Genomic DNA, 12,766 nt, shown 5'->3' on the forward strand with positions numbered 1-12,766 from the left:
TCCCACCTCACTATTTACCCTTTTTCCAGATCATTTCTGAATATGTGGAACAGTGCTGGTACCAGTACTGATCCTTGGGGGATTCCCCTATTTACCTCTTTCCACTGTGAAAACAGACCATTTATTCCTACCCTTTGTTTCCTATCTTTTAACCAGTTCCTGATCTATGAAAGGACCTTCCCTCTTATCCTATGACTGCTTAGTTTGCTTAAGAGCCATTAATGCTTAGTTTGCTTAAGAGCTATTAAGAGCCTTGTCAAAGGCTTTCTGAAAATCCAAGTATACAGTACTATATTCACTGGATCACTCTTTTCCACATGTTTGTTGACCCCTACAAAGAATTCTAATAGATTGGTGACGCATGATTTCCCTTTACAAAAGCCACGCTGGCTCTTTTCCAACCTACTGTGTTCATCTAGGTGTCTGATAATTGTATTCTTTACTATAGTTTCAACCAATTTGCTTGATACTGAAGTTGGGTTTAGTGGCCTGAAATTGCCATGATCAACTCTGGAGCCTTTTTTAAAAGTGTCACGTTAGTTATCCACCAGTTATCTGATACAGAGGCTGATTTAAGCAGTAGATTACATACCACAGTTAGTTCTGCAATTTCATATTTGAGTTCCATTAGAGCTCTTGGGTGAATACCATCTGGTCCTGGTGATTTACTGCTGTTCAATTTATCCATTTGTTCCAAAACCTCCTCTATTGACACCTCAGTCAGGGATAGTTCCTCATATTTGTTACCTAAAAATAATGGCTCGGGTGTGGGAATCTCCCTCACATCCTCTACCTAAAGACCATTGCAAAGGATTCATTTAGATTCTCTGCAATTGTTTCTTTGAGTGCCCCACTAATTGTTTGTTTGTTTGTTTGGCAGGGCTCTGCTTCTGAATGACTCAAATTCTTTTTTTGCTGTTAGTTTTTGTGTCTTTAGCTAGTTGCTCTTCAAATTCTTTTTTGGTCTGTCTAATTATACTTTTACACCTGACTTGCCAGAATTTATATTCCTTTCTATTTTCCTCAGTAGGATTTTCAATTTTTAAAAGACGTCTTTTTGTCTCTAGCCATCTCTTTTACTCTGTTGTTTAGCCACAGTGGTATTTTTTTTGGTCCTCTTACTGTTTTTTTAAATTCGGGATATACATTTAGTTTGAGCTCGTATTGTGGTGTTCTTTTTTTAAGTTTCCATGGAGCTTGCAGGCATTTCACTCTTGTGAGTGTTCCTTTTAATTTCCATTTAAATAACCTCCTTATTTTTGTGTAGTTTCCCTTTTTGAAGTTAAATGTTTGTGTTGGGTTTCTTTTGTATTCCCCCTCCCCAAAGGAATGTTAAATTTAATTACATTATAGTCACTATTACCTAGCGGTTCAGCTATATTCACCTCTTGGACCAGATCACGTGCGCCACTTGGAACTAAATCAAGAATTGCCTCTCCTCATGTGGGTTCCAGGACTAGCTGTTCCAAGAAGTGAATGGTGTACAGAAATTTTTATTTCTGCATCCCGTCCTGAGGTAATGTGTTCCCAGTCAATATGGGGATAGTTGAAAGTATACAGTACTATATTCACTGGATCACTCTTTTCCACATGTTTGTTGACCCCTACAAAGAATTCTAATAGATTGGTGACGCATGATTTCCCTTTACAAAAGCCATTATTACTGGTTTTTTTGTTTTTGTAGACTCTGTAATCTTCCTGAGCATTTCAAATCACCGTCACCATCCTGGTCAGGTGGTCGGTATTATATTCCTACTGCTATACCCTTATTATGCAAGCATGTAAAAGCAGCAAAGAATTCTGTGGCTCCTTATAGACTAACAAACTTATTGGAGCATGAGCTTTCGTGGATGACATGCATCCAACGAAGTGGGTATTCACCCATGAAAGCTCATGCTCCAATATGTTTGTTAGTCTATAAGGTGCCACAGGACTCTTTGCTGCTTTTACAGATCCAGACTAACCCGGCTACCCCTCTGATACTATTCAAGCATGGAATTTCTATCTATAGAGATTGCATGGTACTGTTTTGATTCATTTAAGATTTTTATCATATTTGACTCTGTGCTTTCTTTCTTTCACATATAGTGCCATGCCCTGACCAACATGGCCTACTTTGTTATTCCTATCTATTTTGTACCCTGACATTACTGTGTCCCATTGATTACCATTGTTCCCCCAAGTTTCTGTTATATCCATATCCTCATTTAATACCAGGCACTCAAGTTCACCCATCTTAGTATTTAGACTTCTAACATTTGTAAACAAGTACTTATAACATTTGTCAATATTGAGTTGTCTGCCTTCATGTGATGTAATTGAATGGGACTCATTGTCATTTGACAGTTTATCTTCCTACCTCTCTCCTCTTTACTAGGATATACTGTTAATAGATTCCCCCCACCAACCCAAGGGATGTTTCAGTCCAAACTGTGTGCTCTTCCACACCTTCAGCTTTTCTTTCAGTCTTTAGTTTTAAAAACTCCTCTATGACCTTCTTAATTTTACATGGCAGTGGTCTAGTACCATTGTGGTTTAGGTGGAGCCCATCCTTCCTGTATAGGCTCCCCCTTTCTCCAAAGGTTCCACAGCTCCTAATAACCTAAATCCCTCCTCCAATCACCATCATCTCATCCACATATTGATACCCTGCAGTTCTGCCTGACCGGCCCTGCTCATGGAACTGGAAGCATGTCAGAGAAAGACCCTAGTCTCATTAACCCAAGCTGGTGGTCTTTAATCAAATGATGCCCCTTGAGAGGCTTGTCTCTCAATTCATTTAACAAAATAGCTTCTAAAGTTTCTTGATTTTTCTCCACACTGATATTACGCTAATTGCTCTGTGATAGCTCAGTGATCTTGCTGGCTGCTGTGCTTGCTGATTTCAGTCCTCAGGAATCTTGCCTGTCTTCAGGGAAATCAGAAAAACGAACCCTTATTTCTCTCCTCTTTTTCCTGTAAAAGTGTCCTGCCAGTGGGGAAAAATCGTATAGGAGTCCTTGTTTGTTTCATTGTGATCAGTAAAGGAAGCACTAAATGTTGGTTCTTTTCATGCTTGTTTTTGCATTAGCAATTCATGTCCCATCTAGCCTGGTAACTGGAGAACTACGGAAACCACAAGAGTCACAAGTTGAGTGGGGATGGGACTTTAGACACTGTATACAAAATCTTTGTTTTTGATAGTCATTAAGGTTAAATGTCCCTTCTCCAACATGTTAATGGCTATCTTTGCTAAATGGTCAACATCACTGACTGATCAGTTAAAAAAAAATTTACAGTACCCACCCGGTGAAGTGAAGAAACAGATTGACAGAGCCAGAAGGGTAGCCAGAAGTCACCTACTACAGGACAGGCCTGACAAAGAAAGTAACAGAATGCCACTAGCCATCACCTTCAGCCCCCAACTAAAATCTCTCCAGTGCATCATCAAGGATCTACAACTTGTCCTGAAGGACTATCCCTCACACTCACAGACCTTGGGAGACAGGCCAGTACTCATTTACAGACAGCCCTCCAACCGGAATACTCACCAGCAACTACACACCACACAACAAAAACACTAACCCAGGAATCAGTCCCTGCACAAAGCCTGTTGCCAACTCTGTCCACATATCTATTCAAGGAACACCATCATAGGACCTCACCACATCAACCACACCATCAAGGGCTCATTCACCTGCACATCTAGCAACGTGATATGTACCAGCAATGCCCCTCTGTCATGTACATTGGCCAAACTGGACAGTCTCTATGCAAAAGAATAAACGGACTCAAATCAGACATCAAGAATCGGTACATTCAAAAACCACTAGGAGAGCACTTCAACCTCCCTGGACACTCAATAACAGATTTAAAAGTGACAATTCTTCAACAAAAAAAATTCAAAAAGAGACTTCAACAAGAAACTGCAGAACTGGTATTAATTTGCAAACTGGACACCATCGAATTAGGCCTGAATAAAGACTCAGGCCTGGTCTACACTACGCATTTAAACCGATTTTAGCAGCATTAAACTGATTTAACGGTGCACCCGTCCACACTACGAGGTCCTTTATATCGATATAAAGGGCTCTTTAAATCAGTTTCTGTAGTCCTCCCCAACGAGAGGAGTAGCGCTAAAATCGGTATTACCATATCGGATTAGGGTTAATGTGGCCGCAAATCAACGGTATTGGCCTCCGGGCGGTATCCCACAGTGCACCACTGTGACCGCTCTGGACAGCAATCTGAACTCGGATGCAGTGGCCAGGTAGACGGGAAAAACCCCGCGAACTTTTGAATTACATTTCTTTTTTGCCCAGCTGAAGCTCTGATCAGCACGGGTGGCGATGCAGTCCCAAATCCAAAAAGAGCTCCAGCATGGACCGTACGGGAGATACTGGATCTGATCGCTGTATGGGGAGACAAATCTGTTCTATCAGAGCTTCGTTACAGAAGATGAAATGCCAAAGCATTTGAAAAAAATCTCCAGGCTACACAGTGCTGCATGACAAGTGTAACGGAAAGCCAAAGAATCAAATGGACACTCATGGAGGGAAGGAGGGGTACTGAGGACTCCAGCTATCCCACAGTCCACAGCAGTCTCCGAAAAGTATTTGCATTCTTGGCTGAGCTCCCAGTGCCTGTAGGTTCAAACACATTGTCCGGCGTGGTTCAGGGTATAGCTCGTCAATTTACTCCCTCCCCCCACCACGTGAAAGAAAAGAGAAAGAAATCGTTTCTTGACTTTTTTCAGTGTCACTCTATGTCTACTGAATGCTGGTGGTAGACGCAATGCTGGAGCAGTGAAGAACAGTATCCGCGCTTCTCCCCTCCCTGGTGGCAGACGGTACAATATGACTGATATCCGTCATCACCATCAGCCCGTGAGTGCTCCTGGCTGGCCTCAGGTGAGGCTGGCCGGGGGCGCCTGGGTAGAAATAGGAATGATTCCTGGTCATTCCCAGTAGATGGTACAGAATGGCTGGTAACTGTCCTCATCATAGCAACTGGGGGCTGAGCTTCATCAGCCCCCTCCCTTTCCTGTGTAAAGAAAAAATTCTGTACTGCCTGGACTATCACAGCAGTGGGATGCTGGGCTCCTCTCCCCCACACCGCTTAATGTCCTGCCTGGACTGTCATAGCAGCGGGACGCTGCCTCCCTCTCATTTTATCTCACTAACAAGCCACTGTTTCTTATTCCTGCATTCTTTATAACTTCATGACACAAATGGGGGGAACACTGCCACAGTAGCCCAGGAAGGTTGGGGGAGCAGGGAAGCAACGGGTGGGGTTGTTGCAGGGGCATCTCCCGTGAATGGCATGCAGCTCATCATTTCTGCAGGATCTGACACGGAGCAGCTGTGCTCTCTGATACACTGGTTCTCTAGTACACTTGCCCCATATTCTAGGCAGGACTGACTCTATTTTTAGAAACCATAAAGGAGGGATTGACTCAGGGAATCATTCCTATTTTTGCCTTTGCGCCCCCGGCTGACCTCAGCCAGGGGCACCCATGATAGCAGCAGACGGTACAGAACGACTGATAACCATCTCTGCTATCATGCAAAAGCAAACGAATGCTGCTGTGTAATGCTGCAGTATCGCTTCTGTCAGCGGCATCCAGTACACATACGGTGACAGTAAAAAAGAAAAGCTGAACGGGCTCCATGTTGCCGTGCTATGGCATCTGCCAGGGCAATCCAGGGAAAAAGGGTGTGAAATGATTGTCTGCCGTTGTTTTCCCGGAGGAAGGAATGAGTGATGACATTTACCCAGAACCACCCACGACAATGATTTTTGCCCCATCAGGCACTGGGATCTCAACTCAGAATTCCAAGGGGCGGGGGAGACTGTGGGAACTATGGGGTAGCTAAGGAATAGCTACCCACAGTGCAACACTCCGGAAATTGACGCTAGCCTCGGACCATGGACGCACACTGCCGAATTAATGTGCTTAGTGTGGCCATGTGCACTCAACTTTATACAATCTGTTTTACAAAACTGGTTTATGTAAAATCGGACTAATCCCGTAGTGTAGACGTACGCTGGGAGTGGATGGGTCACTACAAAAAGTAATTTTCCCTCTCTTGATATTCACCCCTTCTTGCCAACTGTTGAGAATAGGCCACTTCCACCTTGATTGAATTGGCCTCATTAGCACTGGACCCCCCCACCCCCGCACTGGTAAGGCAACTCCCATCTTTTCATGTGCTGTATATTTATATGTGCTTACTGTATTTTCCACTCCATGCATTTGATGAAGAGGGTTATATCCCACAAAAGCTTATGCCCAAATAAATTTTTTAGGCTCTAAGGTGCCACAAGGACCCCTTGTTGTTTTTTCTGATACAGACTAACATAGCTACTGCTCTGAAACCTGATCAAGTAAAAAGAACTCGTGGAACATATCATGTGAGACATCTAACAGACATATCAACTCTGGTCTTCCAGCTTTAAGATAAAACATAAGTAGAAAAATCCCATAACCAACGCATCTTTCAGGGTGATTAATCCATCACTGAGAAGCCAAAAAACATATATCATTTGCAGGTCACCTTTAAAGTAACTAGAAAAGTTAAAAGAAAATGAGTAGGTACAAAATGTCTGTAGGGCTACCTATAAGACAGACCAAATGTTGTAGGAGAAGAGGTTGGGAATATGATGAAAAGATCTCCTAATGGCCTGTTCAGAAGTAGATTAATTTCCCAAGGATGGTGGTGGAAGGTCTCCAAAGCATCTGTCAGGCTGTCACAGGGCACCATTGGGCCATGAGTATAGAATCCAGTACACAAGAAGCAATAAAGTGTATCAGTATAAACCTCAGCAAGAAATGACACACTGAAAAATAATAGTGTAACAAACAGGGACTTTTTTAAACCATCAAAGTAGGATCTGGGAAAGGAATGATTTACCGTTAACTTAATAAGCACTAAAATAACAATTTTTTTCACCTCCCAACACATTCAATTCTCCACAATGCCCAGTTCGCTCCCTGGCACCTCAGGGAAGTGTTCTAAGGACAAGTCTGGAGACTGCTGCAAATATCGTCCAGCTTCAACCAAAGGGGTTCCCTTATGGTGTCTTTGCCCCAGGGTGAGACACGTCCTCTCCTGGCTCCCTGGTCTGGAGTCCTGTGGGAGTCTTGGCTGGCTCTCAGTAGCCAGCACTGGGTCAGATCTCTGCCACACTGGACAGTGGTCTCTGCGGGGCTGGCAGTGCCTGACCCATACACTAGATACCTGAGCAGTTCAGAGACTCCTTTTGTGTGGAAGAGTAGTCAATCAGACTCTCTGAGCTGTTCAGCAGCCATCAGAGAAGCAGAACTCAGAGCTCCAAACTGAAATAAAAACTAGTACTTGTCTTTGAGTCAGGCTGTCCCTCCCACTGAGGGCTGAGCAACCCAGGCTCAGCTTGGGCCCAGCAAACTGCTTGTCCAGATCACTGCACTCAGAAGCCTCCTTATTGGCTTAACAGGAGTTTCTAGGCCATAGTGTCCTCGCCCCTGACTCCAAGTGTGTTGGGAAATGGGGTGAGAGGGCTCTGCTTGCTGTTATCGTTGCAGTACATAGGTAGAACCAGCTACAGCATGGATGTCAGACCTACAGCAGTTTCATCCATCCTGTGAACTTCCCATCAATCTCTGGGCACCTAAACAACCTCAGAGTCTACATTGTGGGGGCATGATTTGTAGATCACACCGGTGTGTTGTGTTCTAACTTCCCTGTGTTGACCCTACTAGTGCGCATTGGTGTAGTCCTGTTTCAAACAGGACTTCATTAATGTGCACTAAGGAACATTTACTGGAGACAAGTAAGCCTTCCCCTGCCAAGGGCAGCCTGCAGATAAGCCCCAACTGTGGGGCAATTGGACTAATGGGGCCACGGGCCACGCCCCAAACTAAAGAGTAGGAAGTAGCCAGGGAAACAGGTCTTGACCTTCTCCCGGGAGGGAGACACATCTCCCCTGATTAGGAGTTGAACTACACAGGGCCTTGGTCTGGGACCCGGCGGAGAGAGAGGGCCTGGGTCCCCTACCACCACCTCTGACCAATGCTCTAACCACTAAGTTGCCTGGCCATGGAAGGCCTTATCCCAGAGCGCAACACACAGGTGCACTCTGCAAATCACAACCTGTAGATCAGACTCTGGCACAGCAATCCAGCAAAACCTTGCATACAGATGTAGAAACACTTGGTTGGATTTAAGAGGCATAAGTCAGGTGGAAGCTGATATGTGTCTGTAAGGGGGAAATGGCACTGGAGGGTGCTTGCCCACCGGCTGGAGAGTAGATACCCCAATCTGGCAAGTCAAAGAAAATGAAACTTCAAATAAGTCAAAGGGTGAATGCATATTGCAGCTGGTAGACCAGCATACTTCCCTCTAAATAAAAATTTACAAAAAAAGAGAAGATGGCTTTCTTTCTACCTTTCCCTTCGTTCATTTCTTTATTCAGCTTGTGACAAGTGGCCACCATGTCCTTATTCAGGAAAAGAAAAGTAGATCGAGTGTCGTGAGTTTCAAGAGAAATGGAGAATTTTGTATTTCTTTGTGGACATGAATGGAAAGCCTACATGCTTGATTTTTTTAGCAACAGGTCTCTATGATAAAGAATACAGCATTTGAAGGCACTACCAAGTGAGCCATGGTGAGAAATATAATAAGTATGCAGGAAAGTAATGCGCCGATAAATACTCTGAATTAACGCAGTCACTGAACAATCCGTGTTTACCGACACTCATCATGTAAGTGATGCTGCTGTTAAGGTGAGCTATGTGATTACCCATGAAATAGCTGTGTCATTGAAACCATTTTGGGATTTTGAGGAACTGCATGCTAAAAGCTGCAGAAACGGCACATTCAGATAAGCAGCAAGCTTTTGCAAATATCAGCCTTAGAAACATAATTGCTGAGAGAATCCATGATTTAGCTGAGAATTTGAACACTCAACTCCTGGACAAAGCAAAGTCATTTGCTGCTTTTTCAGTTGCAATTCATGAAAGCACAGACATAAGTGACGTGTCTCAGCTGGCAGCATTCATTTGTGAAGTCGATGAGAGCGTGTGTGTGGCAGAGGAGCCTATAGAATTGGTGCCAGCAAGAGACACAATAGCAGCAAATGAACTCTTTAGCAACTTGGTGGAAGCTCTGAACAAACTGGATGGACAAGAGCTGTGAGTCTGGCCACAGAAAGGGTTCCCTCAGTGGTGGGCAAGGAAGCCGGAGTTACCACAACATTGAAGACCAAACTGCAAACTGTCAACCGTAACTAGCAGGTTAGCAGCTTTCACTGCATTTTACATCAAGGAACTCTCTGTAGTAAAGCTTTGAAAATGAATCATGTAACAATGTGGTTCTTAAAACTGTAATTTCTGTTTGAGCTAGAGGTCTCAGCCATCTGCAATTCCACCAGCTGTTGGAAGAATGTGACATTCAGCATGGATAGCAGCAACACGTTGAAGTTCTGTGGCTAAATCAGGGAGCTGTTTTGAAACGCTTTTTGAATTGCATGGTGAAATCCAGCATTTCATGGATCAGAAAGGGAAAGATCTCACTGAGTTATGGGACAATGAAGGCTTCAAGGCCTTGTTTTCATGGCAGATGTTACCGTGTATGTGAACTCACTCAACAAAAGACTGCAGGGGCTCAACCAAGTAGTGACAGAATGTTATGACCACATTCACACCTTTGAAATTAAGCTTCAGCTATGGGAAAAACAACTTTCTTTGCATCCTGGCACGTTTTCCTTCCTTGACATCACTACAATGACACTTTTGGGACTCAACACGATGATGTCACAAAAAGATACATGGGCAAAATTACTGAATTGAGAGAGACTTTTCAAGAACGATTCTCTGACTTTAGGGACCATGAAGGAGAGTTTGTAATTTTCAGCCAATGTGTATGATGTACCAGGGAAGCACCAAATGGAATTTATTGAACTGCAGTGCAACATTGTGATGAAGTGCAAGTTTTCTGATATTGGTGGTCCCAAGTTTTATCAATATCTGGGATCAGATTATTCCAAACGGAAGGCCTTTGCATCAAGAATTCTTTCCATGTGTGGGAGTGTGTATATGTGTGAACAGCTATTCTCCATCCTAAATATTAACAAATGTTAATGCACTGGTTCAAGCCAAGAGAACCCAGGTATCAGGGAGCAGCAGCACTAGTCATTAAAATCTGAAATAAATGTAAGGAATTACCAACATGATTTATCTTTATATCTATTTTAATCATTTTTGCTGAATGTGGCCCATGCCAAGTGGCGGGATATTGGTTCAGGCCTGCCATATGAAATAAGTTGGACACCCCTGCCCTAGATGTTCAGTTCAGAGTCCTAGGAGCTGGCAAACTCCAAATGAGGATTGTGTGAGAATCTCAGCTTTAATTAAAAACAAAACCAAAAAAATCCCCAAGTGTCTTGCTGGCCAGCCCTCCTATTTGTGGACTAAAACTTGGAAATGTGAAATCTAAAGGTTCAAATGCCAAAAGGGCAATAAAAAATGCCAACATTAATTATTTTTAAAATCTCATGGTTTTTTGGAGCCTGACTTGTCATTTTTGAAGGCCTGGTTTTGCCACATTTGGTGTTTCCTGGTTCCATCCTAGGCAGGAAGGGGAAGTGATGAAAGGCAAAAGGAGGTGGCTCTGATGTGTTCAGCCCAACTGGACCCACAGAATTGTTAGAAGTTGAGCATTAAAGCTGTACCCTCTTGAGATTTCCAGTCCAGCTTTACATGCCCAAACACTGGAGGCTAAGAGTTTTCTGCTGGGATTAGTGATTTTGAGTGCCTCCATTTTTGGGTGACTGAACAGGGACATAGCATAGGTGCCTGGTTTTTAGAAAGTGCTGAGCAGCCGCCTTTGGAAAACCAGATGACTTTTAGCTGAGCACCTCTAGTCACTAGCACTCTGGAAAAGCTTTTCCTCTGGTCTTTTCTGGCCTGAACTTCGGAACCTCTTGATGGTCACTTGACGCTGTGGGGGAAGCCACCTTGCAAAGGCAGAGGCACCAGTCATTTTGATTCAGATTCAAACATTGGCCAAAGACAGGTCAGCTCCTCTGGGCAGGTCACTCTAAATCTGACTCCTAACCCCACAGCACTCCTGTCTTGCTTGTTAGTGATACTGAACCGCAATAATTTCTTTTTCCATTCTGTCTGTTTTGTTACATACTCTAATTTTTCTTTCCTCCCTGCTGTTTATTGGACGTGTCCCCCAATCCTCCTCCTTACCAGATTGCTTCTATTTTTTTTAATCTGCCTTCTGCTTAATCAGTGCTTATATTTTACATCTCTACTTAACAGAAAGCTGCACTCATTTTCTCAGCACACACATTTCTGGATGTTCACATGCTGGGAAGCATCCCTCCGCATGGAGCTGCAGAGAATGCTATTTAAAAATAGAGGGCTTGGGGTTTTTTGGAAATTAAAACCTGACATTTCTAAGCCTTTGGCTGCCAAGCAAAATGCATGGAGAAAGTGACATCATTTATGACCGTTCTGTAGCATTTCCATTCTGGTTTTATTACTGGTTTTAAAGATTCAGAAGGAGAATTTTATTGTTTATTATACTAAAATGCTTCTGGCTGTTAAACTGTCTGTAAAGCTAGAAGGAAACTAGTTTGTAGTCCAGCATCAGACCCATCCTTCCTGCAATACTGCCAGAGGAGAGAGAAACAAAAGCAAAGTGGTGCAGGAATTCAGCGGTACCGCTGGCAACAGGCTGAATATTAACCATTAATCATAGAATTTAAGGCCAGAAGGACCCACTGGATCATCCAGTCTGTCTGTCTGCATCTCACAGGTCACCAGCACCACCCAGCCACCACCACACCAAGCCCAACAACCAAAAGGACACTGAAGTTTTACAGCCCACAGGCTGTTCTGTGCCACAGGCAGAGGATAGGAGGGACCGAGGTGCACCAATGCCTGAGGCCCCTGCAGTGGCAGGGAATTGATTAAGTGAGATACACCCAGGAAATCCTGACAAGTGAGCCTTACCCCACACTGCAAAGGAAGGTGAAACCCTCCTAAGGTCGCTGCCAATCTGACTTGGGGGAAAATTCCTTCCTGACTCCAGACATGCTGATCAGTTAGACCCTGAGCATGTGAGCAAGAACCAGCCAGCCAGGCACCTGAGAGAGGGAGAATGCTCAGGGCCCCCTCAGAGCTCTGGCCCAACCCACCCATTGTCCCACCTCCAGCCATGGCCCTTCCTGAGGCTTTAGTGGAAGGAGACAAAAACAAAACAATATGGGGGCAGAAGGGGGAAATCTCTTCCTGATCTCTGCAGGTGACCGCATGAAGCATGAGATTTTAGGAAGATGGGAGAGGAACCAGATGGGATCTCCAGAGAGGCCTGGCCCTGCGCCCCACCATCACAAGCAACCCACTCATCCAAGCCCTCTCAGAAACCGGACCAGTCTGTCTCCAAACTAATTAAGGTATTTGCCCTCACTACTCCTATTGGGAGGCTGTTCAGAGCCTCATCTTCGGACAGTTAGAAACCTTCTAATTTCCGGCTTGAATTTGTTCATGGCCAGTTTCTCCCCATTTGTTCATGGGCCAACATTGTCCTTCAGCATCAATTGCTCTTCCCCCTTCCTGGGGTTTGCCCTCCGATGTACTGACAGAGCAATTGGCTCAATGCTTCCTGCACTTTGCTAGGGTGAACAAGCCAAGCTCGTCCTTTCGCCTCGTCCACTAGTAAGTGAACCACGGCTTCCTACCTTCAGCACCAAAACTACAAGCCGTTGCCAATGGAGCTAAAAGAGAGATTTGTTT

Source organism: Gopherus evgoodei, chromosome 14 (assembly GCF_007399415.2).
Source record: "Gopherus evgoodei ecotype Sinaloan lineage chromosome 14, rGopEvg1_v1.p, whole genome shotgun sequence".
NCBI classification, from domain to species: Eukaryota; Metazoa; Chordata; order Testudines; family Testudinidae; genus Gopherus; species Gopherus evgoodei.